Consider the following 13,070-nt stretch of genomic DNA (forward strand, 5'->3'; position numbering starts at 1 on the left):
GAAGGCTTGGACCAATACATACTACTGGTGTAATATATTGGCATGAAGTACAAGCTCTAAGTTATATGTTTGTAATGTGTCCCTTTAGTCAGGGATTTTATTGTCATGAACAATTGGCTACAAATGTGTTATATATCTGTATATTTGGGAGTGGGTATTTTGTATACCCCCGACAACGATGATATCGTCATGCAAGGTGTGCCTGCAGTGATGACAATGATGGAGGCGATGATGTGCTTCCTGGCAGGTGTACCTCGAGTGTGATGATGTGGTTTCTGGCAGGTGTGCCTTGAGTGATGATGTGATCCGTGGCAGGTGTGCCTGGAGTGACGATGATGGTTATGACGCTGATGTGATCCGTGCATGTGTGCCTGGAGTGATGACGATGATAGTGATACGAGGATGTCCTGGCAGGTGTACCTAGAGTGCTCAGTGCGCGTGTGCAACGTCTCGACTGGGGCTCGCGGTGCCGTCGAGGCTGCATGCGGGGAGGGCGGGTGGCGCGAGACCTCGGGACGGTGCACGGAGATGCACGTCATGCCGAGCACTCCGTCGACGGTCCCAGGGCCCCATCAGACTGCGCAAGACTCGTGAAGGTCAGACCCCTGGTTCGCTGTTGCCAAAATCTCCCAGTCCGCCAATGCTTTCCATTGAATGCTGGCAGTAGTATGAGCAGGACGTGACGTGACGTGCCGGGCAATGGTGATGCACGTCTGTAATGCAGCATTCTGGAGGTGAGGGTTAGTGGATCATACAAAGTTGTGAAACACTGTGTGCGTCGAGGTTGCTATTCCCTTGTTCGCCAGAAGATGGAGGTACATCAAGTGGATTAAGTTCTGTTACCACTCACTCACCACTCACTCACCACTCACTCACCACTCACTCACCACTCACTCACCACTTACTCACCACTCACTCACCACTCACTCACCACTCACTCACTCACCACCTACTCACCACTCACACCACTCACTCCACTTACTCACCACTTACTCACCACTTACGCACCACTCATCACCACTCACTCACCACTCACTCACCACTCACTCCACTCACTCACCACTCTACTCACCACTTACTCACCCACTCACTCACCACTCACTCACCACTCACTCACACTCACTCACCACTTACTCACCACCATCTCACCACTCACTCACCCCTCATACCACTTACTCACCACTCACTCCCACTACTCACCACTCACTCACCACTCACTCACCACTCCTCACTCACTCACCACTTACTCACCACTCACTCACCACATCACTCACCACTCACCACATCACTCACCACTCACTCACCACTCACTCACTCACTCACCACTCACTCACATCACTCACCACATCACTCACCACTCACCACATCACTCACCACTCACCCCACCACTCACTCACTCACCATCAATCACACTCAACCACTCACTCACCACTCATCAACTCACTCACCACTCACACACTCACCCACCACTATCACCACTCACTCACTCACTAATAAACCTCTCACTCACCATCACTCACCACTCACTCACTCACTCACCACCACTCACCACTTCACCACTCATCACCACCACTCCTCATCACTCACTCACCACTCACTCACCACTTACTCACCACTCACTCACCACTCACTCACCACTTACTCACCACTCACTCACCATCACCACTCATCACCATCATCACACCACTCACCACTTACTCACCACTCACTCACCACTTACTCACCACTCACTCACCACTCACTCACCACTCACTCACCACTCACTCACTCACTCACCACTCACTCACCACTTACTCACCACTTACTCACCACTCACTCACCTCACTCACCACTTACTCAACTCACTCACCACTCACTCACCACTCACTCACCACTCACTCACCACTACTCACCACTCACTCACCACTCACTCACCACTCACTCACCACTCACTCACAATCATCAACTTACTCACCACTATCACCACTCACTCACCAACTCACCACACTCACTCACTCAACTCCTCACTCACCACTTATCAATCATCACCACTCACTCACCACTCACTCACCACACTCACTCCACCACTCATCACCACTCACTCACCACTCACTCACACTCACTCACCACTTACTCACACTTATCACATCACTCACCACTCATCACTCACATCACTCACTCATCACTCACCACTCACTCACCACTCATCATCACTCACCACTCACTCACTCACTCACCACTCACTCACTCCTCACCACTTACTCACCACTCACTCACTCCTCACCATCACTCACCACTCATCACCACTCACTCACACCACTCACTCACTTACTCACCACTCACTCACCACTCACTCACCACTTACTCACCACTCACTCACTCACTCACCACTCACTCATCACCTCACCACCATCATCACTCACTCACTAACTCACTCACAACTTACTCACCACTCACTCACCACTCACTCACCACTCATCACTCCCACTCACTCACCACTCACTCACTCACTCACCCTCACCACACTCACCACTTACTCACCACTCACTCACACTCACTCACCACTCACTCACCACTCACTCACTCACTCACCACTTACTCACCACTCACACACTCACTCACCACTCACTCACCACTTACTCACCACTCACTCACCTCACTTACCACTCACTCACCACTCACTCACCACTCACTCACTCACTACCACTCACTCACCACTCACCACTCATCACCACTCACTCACTACTCACCACTCACTCACTCACTCACCACTCACTCACCACTCACTCACTCACCACTCATCACCACTTACTCACCACTCACTCACCACTCACTCACCACTCACTCACTCACCACTCACCACTTACTCACCACTCACTCACCACTCACTCACCACTCACTCACTCACCACTCACTCACCACTCACTCACCACTCACTCACCACCACACACTTACCACTCTCAACTCACTCACCACTCACTCACCACTCACTCACCACTCACTCACCACTCACTCACACTCACTCACTCACCACTCACTCACTCACTCACTCCTCACCCAACTCACATCACCACTCTACTCACACTACTCACCACTCACTCACTCACTCACTCACTCACTCACTCACCACTCACTCACTCACTCACTCACTCACTCATCTCACGTCACTCACCACTCACTCACACCTCACCTCACAGGCACTCACTCACTCACTTCACTCACCACTCACTAATCCACTCATCCACTCACCTCACATCATCCACTCACTCACACTCACTCACTCACACACTCACTCACTCACTCACCTCACCACTCACTCACTCACCACTCTCACTCACTCATCTCAACTCACTCATCACCACTACCTCATCACTCACTCACTCACTCACTCACCACTCACTCACTCACAACTCACGGTCACACTCTCTCACTCACTCACTCACTCACTCACCACTCACTCCACTCACTCAATACCTACTCACTCACCACCACTCACTCACTCACTCACTCATCTCACTCATCACGTCCTCACCACCTCACTCTCAGTCACTCACTGTCACTCACTTCACCACTCACTCACTCATCACCACTCACTCACCACTCCACTTCACGCACGCACAATCCACTCACTCACTCACCATCACCTAATCACTCACCACTCACATCACTCACTACACTGCACTCACTCATCTCACTCACTCACCACTCACTCACTCACTCACCACTCACTCACCACTCACTCAACTCACTCACTCACCACTCACTCACCACTCACTCACCACTCACTCACTCACCGCTCACTCACCACTCACTCACTCACTCACCCTCACTCACCACTCACTCACCACTCACACTACCACTCACTCACTCACTCACCACTCTCACATCACTCACTCACTCACCACTCACTCACCACTCACTCACACTTACACCACTCACTCACCACTCACTCACACTCACTCACCACTCACTCACCACTCACTCACTCACTCCCACTTACTCACCACTCACTCACCACTCACTCACCACTCACTCACCACTTACTCACCACTACTCACCACTCACTCACCACTCACTCACCACCACTCACCACTCACTCACTCACTCACCACTCACTCACCACTCACTCACTCACTCACCACTCACTCACCACTCACTCACCACTCACTACCACTCACTCACCACTCACTCACCACTCACTCACTCACTCACACTCCACACTCACTCACCACTCACTCACCACTCACTCATTACTCACCACTCACTCACCACTCACTTACCACTCACTCACCACTCACTCACCACTCACTCACTCACTCACCACTCACTCACCACTCACTCACTCACTCACCACTCACTCACCACTCACTCACCACTCACTCACTCACTCACCACTCACTCACCACTCACTCACTCACCACTCACTCACCACTCACTCACCACTCACTCACCACACTACTCTCTCACCACTTACTCACCACTCATCACCACTCACTCACCACTCACTCACTCACCACTCACTCACCACTCACTCACCACTCACTCACCACCCACTCACCACTTACTCACCACTCACTCACCACTCACTCACCACTCACTCACCACTCACTCACCACTCACTCACCATCTCACTCACTCACTCACCACTCACTCACCACTCACTCACCACCACTCACCACCCCCTCACCACTTACTCACCACTCACTCACCACTCACTCACCACTCACTCACCACTTACTTACCACTCACTCACCACTTACTTACCACCACTCACACTCACTCACACTCACTCACCACTTACTCACCACTCACTCACCACTTACTTACCACTCACTCACCACTCACTCACCACTCACTCACTCACCACTCACTTACCACTCACTCACTCACCACTCACCACACCACTCACTCACCACTCACTTACCACTCACTCACTCACCACTCACTCACTCACTCACTCACCACTTACTCACCACTCACTCACCACTCACTCACCACTCACTCACCACTCACTCACCACTCACTCACCACTCACTCACTCATCACACTACTCACTCACTCACCACTACTCATCACCTACTCACCACTCACTCACCACTCACTCACCACTTACTCACCACTCACTCACCACTCACTCACCACTCACTCACCACTCACTCACACTCACCACCTACTCACCACTCACTCACCACTCACTCATCACCTACTCACCACTCACTCACCACTCACTCACCACTCACTCACCACTCACTCACCACTCACTCACCACTCACTCACCACTCAACTCACCACTCACTCACCATCACTTACCACTTACTCACCACTCACTCACCACTCACTCACCACTCTACTCACCACCACTCTACTCACCACCACCCTACTCACCACTCACTCACCCTCACTCACACTTACCACCACTCACTCACCACTCACTCACCACCACTCACCACTCACCACTCACCACTCACTCACCACTCTACTCACCACTCACTCACCACTCACTCACCACTCACTCACCACTCTACTCACCACCACTCTACTCACTCACCACTCTACTCACCACTCATCACCACTCTACTCACCACTCACTCACCACTTACTCATCCACTCACTCACACTCACTCCCCACTCACTCACCACTCACTCACTCACTCCCCCTACTCACCACTCACTCACCACTCACTCACCACCACTCACCAGTTCCTCACCACTCACTCACCACTCATCACCACTCACTCACCACTCACTCACCACTCACTCACCACTCACTCACCACTCACTCACCACTCACTCACCACTCACTCACCACTCACCTCACCACTCACTCACACTCACTCACCACTCACTCACCACTCACTCACCCACTCACTCACCACTCACCACCACTCACCACTCATCCACTTACTCACCACTCACTCACCACTCACTACCACTCATCCCCACTCACTCACCACTCACTCACCACTCACTCACCACTCACTCACCACTCATCACCACTTACTCACCACTCACTCACCACTTACTCACCACTCACTCACCACTCACTCACCACTCACTCACCACTCACTCACCACTCACTCACCACTTACTCACCACTCACTCACCACTTACTCACCACTCACTCACCACTCACTCACCACTCACTCACCACTCACTCACCACTCACTCACCACTCACTCACCACTCACTCACCACTACTCACACTCACTCACCACTTACTCACCACTTACTCACCACTCACTCACCACTCACTCACCACTCACTCACCACTCACTCACCACTCACTCACCACTTACTCACCACTCACTCACCCACTCACTCACCACTCACTCACTCACTCCCCACCACTCACCAATCACCTCACCACTCCACTCACCACTCACTTACCACTCACTCCCACTCACTCACCACTCACTTACCACTCACTCACCACTCACTTACCACCTACTCACCACTCACTTACCACTCACTCACCACTCACTCACTCACTCCCACCACTCCCCACCACTCACCACTCACTCACCACTCACTTACCACTCACCCACCACTCACTCACCACTTACTCACCACTCACTTACCACTTACTCACCACTCACTCACTCACTCACCACCTACTCACCACTCACTCACCACTCACTCACCACTCACTCACCACCTACTCACCACTCACTCACTCACTCCCCACCACTCACCACTCACTCACCACTCACTCACCACTCACTTACCACTCACTCACCACTCACTCACCACTCACTTACCACTCACTCACCACTCACTTACCACTCACTCACCACTCACTCACCACTCACTCACCACTTACTCACCACTCACTCACCACTCACTCACCACTCACTCACCACTCACTCACCACTCACTCACCACCTACTCACCACTCACTCACCACTTACTCACCACTCACTTACCACTTACTCACCACTCACTCACCACTCACTCACCACTCACTCACCACTCACTCACCACCTACTCACCACTCACTCACCACTCACTCACCACTTACTCACCACTCACTCACCACTCACTCACCACTCACTCACCACTCACTCACCACTCACTCACCACCTACTCACCACTCACTCACCACTCACTCACCACTCACTCACCACCTACTCACCACTCACTCACTCACTCACCACCTACTCACCACTCACTCACCACTCACTCACCACTCACTCACCACTTACTCACCACTTACTCACCACTCACTCACCACTCACTCACTCACCACTCACTCACTCACTCACCACCTACTCACCACTCACTCACCACTCACTCACCACTCACTCACCACTCACTCACCACTTACTCACCACTCACTCACCACCTACTCACCACTCACTCACCACCTACTCACCACTCACTCACCACTTACTCACCACTCACTCACTCACTCACCACTCACTCACCACTTACTCACCACTCACTCACCACTCACTCACCACTCACTCACCACTCACTCACCACCTACTCACCACTCACTCACCACTTACTCACCACTCACTCACCACTTACTCACCACTCACTCACCACTTACTCACCACTCACTCACCACCTACTCACCACTCACTCACCACTTACTTACCACTCACTCACCACTCACTCACCACTTACTTACCACTCACTCACCACTCACTCACCACTCACTCACCACTTACTCACCACTCACTCACCACTTACTCACCACTCACTCACCACCTACTCACCACTCACTCACCACCTACTCACCACTCACTCACCACCTACTCACCACTCACTCACCACCTACTCACCACTCACTCACCACCTACTCACCACTCACTCACCACTTACTCACCACCTACTCACCACTCACTCACCACCTACTCACCACTCACTCACCACTTACTCACCACTCACTCACCACCTACTCACCACTTACTCACCACTCACTCACCACCTACTCACCACTCACTCACCACTCACTTACCACTTACTCACCACTCACTCACCACTTATTCACCACTCACTCACTCACTCACCACCTACTCACCACTCACTCACCACTCACTCACCACCTACTCACCACTCACTTACCACTTACTCACCAATTAGTGTAACCCTCCCTTCTACGTGTGGGGTTTCTCCGGGTGCTCCGGTTCCCTTACCCATGTATAATCACTCATTAATGGAATTGGCAATATAGGGCCAGACCTTGGGCAATTGTTGGTGCTGGATCTGACTGCCATCCCATGTGTCTGTGGTTTCTCTCTGAAGGGAACACCTTTGAATCAAGGGAAAAAGTGTCACGTTACAAATTTGTGACTTTTAGTTTGAAATAAAATGGTAGAAAACTTTTGTTTGCAGGTGTCCGCTTGCACAAATTATGATGCATAGGTTGATTGTTATTTAAAACTCATCTGGTACTGGGCCGTTATGTGAATGGTAACTATTTATGGCTCTGCCTTATTCAACACCTGGCTGGCCAGTGTAGGTACATTCCTGTAATTACAATTTTGGAGGAGGCGTTTGTGGCCCTTGCAGAAATCACTGTGCGTGAGCCTTACACACATTTTATATGGTCTACTTATTCATAATTTTACATACTTTAGCCCGTTAGTATTAGTTATACTTTGTAACGTTAGTATAGTTAGACGGTATATCACTTATTTAAGTTTTTAAGATTCCTACATGTTGTATGTATGCACCTTCCGGCCACAGTAAATTCCGTGTATGTGCAAACTGTCATGGCGATTAAAACCGTTTCTGATTCTGATTCTGGAGCGCTGCAAGGTGGCCAGGATGTGGCAGCAGAGCAAGTTCGTTTTACACTTGTGTGTGATTCTTCCCCGTATGTATGGGGTCTGTCCAGGGTTTTCCAATTCCCACCCAATTGCAAAACGTTCTTGCAACACCGACTGAGCATCCCAATGCTGAGAATGGTCTCTGTGGATAAAGGGGATTTATTTATATATATACACATCGATACATATAATTTCTTCATTTAAAATGAGGATCACTTTTCAGACAATGATCATTTCATAAAACGTTGGGGAACTTGTGAGATTGTCGTAATTAAATTACTGTTTTGTTTGTGCTGCTGCCGTCTCTGCTGCTGTTTTTGTTGCTGCTGAACTTATTGGCAATGGTGCTGCTGCTTCTGATTTTGGTATCGGTGCTGCTGTGGACCCCCCTCCCACCCACAGCCTCTCTGGAGAAGCAGGGCAGCGATGGGTTGCCTGGCTGGACAGGCATGGTGTACGCCCTGGCTGCCACCATGGCCGTCGGTGCCGTCTGTGTGGCCACAGTGAAAATTTACCGCCACCGCGCTGCCAGGATCCAATACCAACCGCTCAGCACTTCATATTAATGTACAACTTACCAGGCTTAATGTTGCTTTTTAACTAATGCAAGCAACATGTAAAAGTAATTTTCATAAATGTTTTGTCAAGGGTTTCCAGTAAATACACAAAATCGTGCAGCAAGATGCACAAAACAGGAATTCAGAGTTGAAAATTGTAGCCAGTATTGACGACGTTTTACACTTCAAATACATGAGCATAACAAAGTGGCGTCTACAGAGCTAGATAAGTGAGGGCATGAATATACACTTGCCAAATGTTGCTTTAAAATGCATTGGCACAAATGTGGTGTCATGTCATCGCAAACACCATACATATCACTCGAATCCGGTTCTCAAACAAGTCCAGTAAACTACTTGTTTGGATCTCCAGGATAACCTATATACATACAGTAAGCCACTACATCTAACTAAAATATTTGTTTTGGTGCAAAATAATGTCATTGGAAAAATACTGAGGTGTAGAGATAAAATATAACTAAATGTTGCAAAAATGATGTTATCATTTGAGTAGCTGATTTGTTTGAATTATTCTACAATAAACATGTTGCCGACTCATGTCTCCCAAGATAAAAGTACATGATTTAAAAAAAATCGTAATAGGAGCTTAGTTGTAGTGCAGTAGATGTGGATTAGTACGCTGTGATGATCAGATAGACCTTGGGGAGTGATATCTGGAAGAGGTGTATCAATAGAGCAGTGATAGTGAAAGACACTTGACTAAAATAATTTCAAGAATTATGAAAAAATTATGGATCTCTGGACATGACCTTGAGGCATGTTCAGACCTTCATTAGTTTGTTTTAAGTACCATGCAAACTTTGAAACTGAATCAGGCAGAGTTCCATAATTCATTCCAGAATAGACACGAAATATTAAACAATGTTTTATTTGACCAGGTAAGGCCCAATGAGCTATATAGTTATTTTTCAGAAGCGACCTGGCCACAAATGATAGCCCAATGAATTTACTTATTATATGGACATTTATAGCAGCCAAATAATTTAAACACGTTTCTAAATGTGGAGAGAAAAACCGAAGACCCGGAGAAAAATCCACACGAACACCGGGAGAACGTACAAACTCTAAACATACAGGCGGTAGGGTCGGGATCGAACCCTAACTTTAAATGTCCTGGGATGTGACATAACTCCACACAGTGGCTGTAAATTGTCTAATCTGAGTACTCACGGGACTTTCTGAGATTGTGTGTGTGTTTTTTTAATATGTCTATTAAGCCAGGTAAATGGATATTGGGTGTTTAACAAATTCAATTCGGGTTGTATTCACGATTAAATTTAATTGATTTATAAAAAAAATTGTTGAGGCAGGTGAAATAGAGTACTGTACTTACTTCCTGGAAATAAATACATTTAGGAAAGAAGATAATGTCCTGAAATGTGTTAATCCCTGCTTCACTCCAGGATTGCCATAAACAGGGAGGGGTAACGCCAATTGTTGGAATAGGTTGTAAGATAAATAACATCAAGTGAACAAATACTTCACCAGTACTCAATATGGAAATTAGTAAATGAGTGCCTTTAGAGTGAGCGTCAAGCAAGCCTACAAGCAATCGGGGTTAATATGTTCTGTGGGTTAAATATTAGTGCATTTTTTAATTATTTTTTGGGGATCTATAAAATGTTTGTGTGAAAATTGGTTTGGTTAGGGTTGCTGACGTGGGTGCATGGGGCTTGCGATCTACTTGAAAAAAAAATAGTTATTATTCCTTGTGGGCTCTGAGGATGGAACCAAGGAAAAGAAGGGGGGGGGTGTCATGGACAGTGAATCATGTGCCCCACACGTGGCAGACATCTATGGAAATAGATGTGTATTGTGTTGTTAAATGGGGTGAGGTGTCAGGCTGGGCTGGGAGCCTAACTCAAGCGGTCTGGAGACGGGAGGAAATTTTGGGAAAATTCCAAAGATGTGTCAAATTTGGGATGAGGTCTAAAAATAAAAATCTAATCTTTTTATTTATCGTCGTTGTTCATGAAAATTCCATCTCACAATCGCCGAAGAATCACAGACAAGCTAGAAGGCTGCCAGGCAGTGAGCCGACGCCAACAATTGCTCTGCTGTTCTCTATATATTACGATGAGAATACCCACACATGCGAGGGGGCAACACTATCCCATACAGAAGAAGAGATGATATCGGTTAAAACTTTGCTGTACTGAATTATGTTGGCGAGCCAGAGTATTGCACCTCGATTCCTTCGGGAAAAGTTTTTGCAACATGTCATCCACCAACCCGCGCCTCCACAGTGCTGGACTACAGGCCACGTGCATAGCCACCACCGGCTGGCACTGGTAGCTCACAACCGCAACAGGGGTCATGTAATCAGCAATGGGCCAATTAGGTGGCAATGTGGTGACATTGGAGGGGGCTGTTTAAGCAGCACACTAAGAGCATTCGGGGCGTTCAACTTTGACTTGTTGCCTGCGTTGGTCAAGTTTTTGAGAGCACATGGCACGGTGCGTTGCCTCTCGTCGCACTCATCCAATGGCAGACTCCGCCTGATTCAGCTAGGTAGAAGCCTGTCCTGCCCCGCTACAGGGAGTTCTCAACCACAAGTTCTGCTTGTGCGTTACGAGAGAATGTTTACCACTTGGTTCCGCTTGACCTGTGTTTATATGATATTGTGTAGCCAAAAAAGTGCCCACTATAATGGTAAGTTACTGATTAAAGACGTTTGCATTGCAAGGCATACGACTGGAAGTGCCATGTTGCCAGGTTACGCGATTATACGTGGAGACATGAATAAAACTAGCTATCAAGGGATGGATAAATGCTGTGCTATTACACAATTATGAAAACCACGAAAGAGCTGGTTGGAGCGCTTCTGGAAATTAAGATTTAATGCAATTATATTGCCATATAATTAAGCATACTTAACGTGCTTAATGAGCGATGCTATTCAGTATATACTGCCCGATCAGACCAATACATTGCAACATGAATACTGACAAATACAATCATGGAAACACAACTTAAAAGGAAATAACGAAGCGTGGAGATATGATTATTGGAAATTACAATGAGAGCTAAAAGAGAGAAACACGTGGATCAAATCGAAATCATAATTGCTGGTGTCCGAGATTGGTGATGGAATGGCAGTCAAAAGAGCATACACGTCCCATAGTTTGGCTAGCATGGAGATGGAGCGATGACGTTAGCTCGAATGCAGGAGTGAAATTATGGAACTAGAACAGTGATAGTGATGGTGTGGATAGGCTTTCATCTCGCACTGGATTGATCATGGCTTTTGATGATAAATGAGCAATATTTCCATTCACAGTTAAAATTGCACACCCATATCAAGTCAATCTTCCTCTCGTTTACTGGATATTTGTGAAAAAGAGCTTCATAGCTCATTGGATTTGTCCAAGATAAATAAAGATTCTGATTTTGATCATAATCAACTTCACTATTGGTGGAGTGCCATCATTGTCAGTCCTATAGATAGCATGGTTCCTGACATGTGGGCATGTATTTTAACCACCGGCATTCAAACTGAATATGATTTTGTAAAGGAGGTCCTCGTATCGAATCATATAAGGAGTGGTTTGAGAGATACGAGCAAAAGCATTATCAAAGTGTTGCCAAGACACCTACACAGTTATGGAGACACTCGAAGAGGATGAAGTCGTGTATGGCATCAAAAGCAGCAGATAAAACTCGGATGCAGTGTCAGTAGCATTTGCGGAGAGCAATATTTCGGACCTCCTAGTCCCACATTCATTAACCTCGCACT

The 13,070-nt window shown here is 47.9% G+C and overlaps 1 long non-coding RNA gene across 1 annotated transcript; it reads left to right on the top strand.

Moving 5' to 3' along the window:
* Positions 1–413: 413 nt before the first annotated feature.
* LOC133341358 (uncharacterized) lies at positions 414–9,869 on the top strand. The gene is made up of 2 exons (XR_009755034.1): positions 414–596; positions 9,159–9,869. It is a non-coding gene; the product is annotated as an uncharacterized LOC133341358 (long non-coding RNA).
* Positions 9,870–13,070: the final 3,201 nt, after the last annotated feature.

This window comes from Lethenteron reissneri, chromosome 2 (assembly GCF_015708825.2).
Source record: "Lethenteron reissneri isolate LAM-NWPU_2019-01 chromosome 2, ASM1570882v1, whole genome shotgun sequence".
NCBI classification, from domain to species: Eukaryota; Metazoa; Chordata; class Hyperoartia; order Petromyzontiformes; family Petromyzontidae; genus Lethenteron; species Lethenteron reissneri.